Below are 6,881 nucleotides of genomic sequence, written 5' to 3'. Positions count from 1 at the left end.
GAGCACGCGCGTGTGGCAGTCTCTATAGCCCTTTATTTGTCTCATGTGAAGAGTATGAAACATTTCCACATATAAGTTAATTCTCTTCTACTTAGATGAATAATATGTGACTAAAGATCCATGTAACCTCTACACACCACCTTAACTTACTTATTGAATTGGACCAGTTGAAGGGGAAAAAATAGACCTTACCTTAATGTAGTCGTAATAAATGAACAAATGCGCATGCATGCATCGACTGAAAACCCCGTATTTGTTGCTCAGTCGTTTTTTTCTGACGACGCTCATCGTTCGCTCCATTTAAGAATGAAAAATGCCTTTGGAAAACTATATATGCAATGCACACTGTTGCCGCATTTTTCTACATAAACGTCACGGCACAGCTAAATCTGAGCTTATTACTTGAATGAATACAGTAGTAGTAATGCTTAGGAGCGTGACGAATACTGTGCTGAGGTGAGTCAGGGAAAACTTTATCGACGATATGATATCCGATAAACCCGATTTTCCTGTTTATCGGTGTCCTCCGATATTTTTCCTCTGTCAGCCAAAATTTACAAATTTTTTAAATTGACACTATAAAATGTTCAAATTAGAAGTTAGTCGGTCTATATATCTTCTCACTTTCTTCCGGAACACTAAAAACCCTAGATTTACTTGATTGGATGGTCTGTGTTGTTTTTATTTGTTAAATATCTAAATATAATCTATATGACATTTAAACAAACTGAGTCATTTTTTTTTCAAATTTGTACTGAAAAAATTGTCTATCACCGATAAAATTCCGATAAATCCGATAATTCTGTTTATCGCCAACCTTCGATATTTTTTTTTTCCTATCGATACTTAGCTTGATGTAGTCGGCAGAAAGGAACAAATGCGCATGCATGTGCTAGTAGCACTACGACTGAAAACCCGTATTTGTTGCTCAGTCGTTTTTCTGACGACGCTCATCGTTCGCTGCATTTAAGAATTAAAAATGCCTTTGGAAAACTATATATGCAATGTACACAGTTGCCGCATTTTTCTACATAAATGTCACGGCGCGGCTAAATCTGAGCTTGTTACTTGAATGAATACAGTAGTAATGCTTAGGAGCGTGACGAATCCTGTGCTGAGGTGAGCGTGCTCCCGTCAGCATGATGGGCACTTTAGAATTTGTGTCTACAAGCTAGCTAGCTAGCTGATTGCTTGCACTTGCACCTCCTAATTAATACTCCTCCGTTTCAGAATTAATATAATTCATTTGACTTTTTTTAACCCTAACTTTGACCACTCGTCTTATTCAAAAAATTCAAGAAAAAAATGAAACATTTTAAGTCATATGTAAAGTATATTTGATAGTAAACAAAATCACAACGATTTTTTGGTTTTTTCGATTTTTTTTAATAAGACGAGTTTGTCAAACTTGTGATAATAAAAAAGTCAAACGAAATAGTAAATCGGGACCGATGGAGTTTGCATGTAGTATATACATCATGCATGGCTTGTGTTTTGATGCGTGGTGCAGTGCTTTCTTTTCTTTTATTTCTTAGTTTTGTCATGGGGCGTGGTTTTCTTAGTTTTCTTTTGTTTCTTAATTAGAGGGGTGGTTGGTTACTAAATGCGGAAACTAAAACTCTATTTTAGTTGTATATTTATTAGCAATTTAGACACTAAAATAGAATAAAATGGAAAGACTAAAAATTATTCCTTATAAACCAAACACCCTCTTAGACCCTGTTTCAATCTCACGAGATAAACTTTAGCAGTTTTTAACTACTTTTAGCCATTTGATGATCTAAACATGAGAGCTAATGGTGATGTGATAAAATTTAGCACATATTATCTCATAAGCTGCTTAAGGGTGCTAAAATGAGCTAAACGTGGGCCAGGGAACCCATTTTCCATCGTACCCTCCAACCCCATTCTCTCTCTCTCTCCGCATTAGGGGTATGAGTGTATTTTTTATTCCAATATGCTAAACTTTATTAGAGTAGTCCAAACACCACAAGGAGCTAAACTTTAGCACTTCAATTCATATTGCTAAAGTTTAGCAAAAAGCTAAAGTTTATCCCGTGAGATTGAAACATAGCCTTAGTTTTGTCATGGTTGTGTTAAATTTCTTAGTTTCCTTGCTTCTTCTATATACTAGGTGAGTGCCCGTGCGTTGCAACGGGGACATATAATATCACAGTGACTTATATATAAAATGTGTGTATTATATGTCTCCGTTGCAACGCACGGGCGCTCACCTAATATAATTGAAGACAATGATATAAAAAATATCTGCAATGATATAGCAGCACAAACTGGCAAACCACTAACTGAATGCTGGCAAGTTATATAAGCAAGCGCAAGGCTAGGCATCCACTTACAAGTTACAACAGCAGGCAGCAGGTAGATTGTAACACAAGATGGTAAGAAACATAACAATGGGCAAACTCTTCTAATGGACAACACCAAATCTCAGGTATTCAGCAACGGCGGCAGCGGCAGACAGTTGTTAGCTGGAGTCTATACCCGAAGAAATTAAGCAGCAGCAACATGCAATTGTTAACCGGAGCCTATACCCACATCTTCTTTGTGGCTTCCATCCGCTCAAGCAAGCCCTGGATCTCGGTCTGCATCCGCAGCTTCATCCGCACCTTCAGCTCTTCGACTTTCTTCCTCCTCTTCTCCTCCGTCTCCTGGAAGCACAGCTTCGCGACCTTCGCGGCGTACTCCTCCTCCAGTTTATGGGTCTTGGCGCGCACGATCTGCCGGTAGCTGTCTACTTCCTTCAGGGCATCATCGGCCAGTTTCTGGAACAGTTTTGCCTTGGCTTCCTTGCACTTCACAATGGTCTCGAGGCTGGAGGAGTCGTCCTCCTTCGAGCTGGAGCTGAAATGGGGTTCTATGGAGAGTGGTTTTGGGCTGGCCTTGAGCACATCGATCTGTGAATCAAGAATGGAGGTGCTGGGCTTGAAGTTGAACGAGGACTTTGGTGGAGTGATGGTTGGGGTCTGAAGATGGAGCATATCTGTAGATTTGCTTGTCTGAGCCGCCAGTATTCCTTTTGACTTGCTGCCAGTAACAGAATAGTCTGTTACACCTATTGTCAAAATGAACGAATTAGCTGAAGCACAAGTATATTGCATTATTGATATAGAATGACATCTAGTTTCTAATGCATCACAAAATGGCACTGAACAACATACAGAGATAGCTAGTGAGAAGTGGCTTTCACTTTTAAACAATATGTATATTTTGCTTCACAAATAACATATGTAATTGTTGACATAACTACAAGTCTAGTGGTCAACTAATCAAGGAAAAGAGCCTCTTGTATCTGGGAGGATCCTACAATACGCTTAGCAAAGCTCCTAATAAGCCCTAGTTTAGTCCAAATACCTTCTTAATTGAAAATTTCAATTAAGAAGGTATTTGGACTAACTAAAATTAAAAGATAATTAGTAGAAATGTGTTATCAGCTTATTTCTATGAAGTTTAGACACTGAACAGCTTATTTCTTAACTAAACAGATGAAAATTTCAACTCAGCTGCCATTTACAACCAAATTAGAAATCGTATATGTTGGTTTGAATTCTGAAGCAGTTTGCTTTGACAAGAATATGTGCTCATCGAAATGGTACCAAATATGCAGCCCACAGACCAAATGTCAACTGGCGTGGAGTAGTGTGTGGCGCCAAGAAGAACCTCGGGCGCCCTGTACCACAGCGTCAGAATCTGCGCAAACAATTCAAACTGAATGCACGGCTGATGATGAAGACCAGTGGCAGTGGGAAGCAGACCTCGTGCGTGTACTTTACAGGGACGGTGATGGCACGGCTGAGTCCGAGGTCAGCGATCTTGAGCGCCATGGTCTTGCGGTCCATGAGCAGGTTGTGCGGTTTTAGATCATGGTGGAGCACCCCGCGGCCGTGAACAAAACCCACGCCCTTGCACAGCTGGAGTAGCAGCTTGAACTGAAAATGTCATGACACTTCAGAAATATTCGAGATCTAGGAATTCTTATCAAGTATATTTATTTAATACCAATTTGATAGTTTACTGTTCTAAAAAATGCTATGGATTCCTAAAAAAGTCTATCCAAAGGAGTGGCCAAAAAAATATTGGTGGGGATTGTTACATATAATCAGTTATAAGCCTCACAGACAACAGACAAAACACACAAATGGGAGTTCCAAGGAAATAGATATTCATCACGCGGAGGTGAATATACAGATAGAAAAGGATCTGGATCACCTAAATATGGGCACCTAGTAACAACATCTAATGCAAAGCATGCATCTAAGTTGTAGTAAAACCCTACAAGATTATGCAAGAAAGTGATAACGAACCTATTTTTTGGTCTTGAGGTGCGCTTGAAATCATTGTCCTTTTCTTCCTCGATATTGAAATTTGTACTGTTTAAAGCAGAGGCAACTGGATCACCACAGGATCTTGAGTTACCAACATCTCCTTCCTACAGTAGTTTACGTAAATAACGATATGAACCCAAATAATCGGAGAAGCTATCTGAATGTCATCAGAAACAAAGTGTCACAACATAACACTAATATCGATTGTACAAAAAAAAACAGCTGAAATGAATAGCTCACCATCGTTTTGTTCTTTTCCAGTTCTGAGTCCATTCCCTCCTTTTCTGGCTTCTTTTGGATCTCCTTTACAATCCTGTCATCCTATGCCTGTGTTAAGTAGAAGGCCTTCAAATTTCTTAAAGCTAAATATAACCTACAGTTTGATGCTGTCTGAAAAATGTTCTGGTTTCACCAAACAACAAAGAACAAAAAAACACTAAATACGAGCTAACTGGTTGTACTAACAATTACATGTAAAGGATGAAGAAAAATATGCTCTACACCTCCAGATATTTCATGCAAAAAAGGTCCATAGACATACATATTTTCATATGAATGAACTGTCATTATTGGTCACACAATGCACAAAAAAACAAAAGGCCATAAACTCCCATTATAATATCTGAATTAGTTGAAAATAGCATCCAATGTTGGACCAGCCATATGGTGATTGTAATGTAGCATATTTTTTTATTGAAACAAACCTTTTTCTGATGTATCTCAACCTCCTTTTCATCCAGAAACTGTTGAGGCACCCCACTGGCATTCTGCTGCGCACTGAGGAGAAGGCTCCAGAGCTCCTTCATGAACTTCAATAAGTTCTTTTCCATGAACCCTGTCAGCTGGATCTGAATCTTCTTTCCATCCACTTCCTGCCATTAACAAACCAAAAACATAAACACACCTCATTGCCATAAGCTATAACAAACTATGAACCGAGATACACATGAACCAAGAGGAAATATATGCATTCTTGAACCGAGATACAAGTTCTTAAACTAATCATAAGAGCCCTGTTCTTATACACTGTCGTTCTATCAGGTTGTCTGGACGGGAGGATCCAATCTCTGCAGCCAAGTAGCTCAAGTATGTCAAATTCAATCTAAAAGAGACTTACCTGGCCAAATTCAATCTCTGCAGCTCAAGTAGCTCAAGTATGTCAAATTCAATCTCTGCAGCCAAGTAGCTCCAGTTTTTATTATCATGCACTAGATAAAAGATTATGAAGTAATTGAAGTGAAATTTAAATGCTCGGTGCAGAACTTACTTGGCCCTTGTTAGAGCCACGTTAGTCCTCTGTAAGTTTGATAGAAACCCAACTGTACCAGCTCCATTACTCCTGACTGTTGATATGATAATTATATCTTCCTCCGCGCCTTGGAAACCATCCACATATTTTACTTTCACTGAGAAATAATCATTCCTCCTGCAGGCCTTCCCAACCTTTTCCTGTATTGCTCTAACTTGAGCATTGTATGGACACACAACACCAATAGAAAGCTTGCTTCGTGTAGAAAGTGTCTCTACAATAGATAAAAAGGCAAAAACATTATAACCTGCCCAAACATAAATTGACTTGATCTTGATCAAATGATATAATACTTATTAGAGAAAGAAATGAAACATACAACTACAGCACTGTACATTATGGCTGCCCTTACCTTTTAACAAATTTTGCACTATCATCACTATAATATGCAACGGAACCGTACAATAACACGATAACAATATATATTCTAGATATGTGCCCGTGCGTTGCGATGGAAGTAAAAGATTTGTATGAAACATTGATACGGAGCAACACACATCACTATAATATGCAAAATACGTGTGGAAAACATTATCAATATCACACAAATTAGTTACAGACAAATGTGTCGACAACTGTTCACTAATCAGCTAATCCTTTTTAGCGATATCGACAAGTCTTTGTTGTATGTTTGCAGGGATGGCATATCGGCATGAATTGTCCTCATAACTTAAAAGATCAATCACAAAGTTTCTTCGAAGAGTCTTTGCATCCTACAGACAAAGAGATAAGAGAACAAAATATATTATATTGTAGAACGAGATAGCTAGAATGTAAGTTTTGAACATAAAACAAACGTACTACACTCACCCCAACAAATTTCAGTCGTCTGTCATTCCCCCACATGGCCATAGCTTGTAGAACGAGGTAGCTGGTATTAAACCTATAGAATAATATTTGGGCAACTATGTTTTATACAATGATTATCATAGAAAAAATTTGAACTGCTGAGAAGGTGGTACGAAGAAAATACCCTCTTAAGTCAATTGGAACACCAGTCTGAATTGTATGTTCCCACTTAAAGATATCCTCCGCCCATCCAGAACGTTTCTTGCTGTAAGCAATCTTATATTTTTTTGAGGCCATGATAATCGCTTCCGCGAACCTCTTGTATGGCATGTGTTTACACCAATCTTGAGTCGGTGTAAAATCGATAAAAGTCACATGCTTTTTAACATGATCTATTACGAAAAGGGCGTGACATCCATTGAATTTCCATGGCATGAGAA

General features: G+C 38.5%; 1 long non-coding RNA gene across 1 annotated transcript; it reads right to left on the bottom strand.

Moving 5' to 3' along the window:
* Nucleotides 1-6,300: 6,300 nt before the first annotated feature.
* LOC103654287 (uncharacterized) lies at nucleotides 6,301-6,674 on the bottom strand. The gene is made up of 3 exons (XR_566002.3): nucleotides 6,626-6,674; nucleotides 6,463-6,535; nucleotides 6,301-6,365 (listed from the first exon to the last, which is right to left on the bottom strand). It is a non-coding gene; the product is annotated as an uncharacterized lncRNA (long non-coding RNA).
* Nucleotides 6,675-6,881: the final 207 nt, after the last annotated feature.

This window comes from Zea mays, chromosome 4, assembly GCF_902167145.1.
Source record: "Zea mays cultivar B73 chromosome 4, Zm-B73-REFERENCE-NAM-5.0, whole genome shotgun sequence".
Taxonomy (NCBI): domain Eukaryota; kingdom Viridiplantae; phylum Streptophyta; class Magnoliopsida; order Poales; family Poaceae; genus Zea; species Zea mays.
Note: the sequence above shows the minus strand (reverse complement) of the source record. Positions and strands in the feature narration are given on the sequence as shown.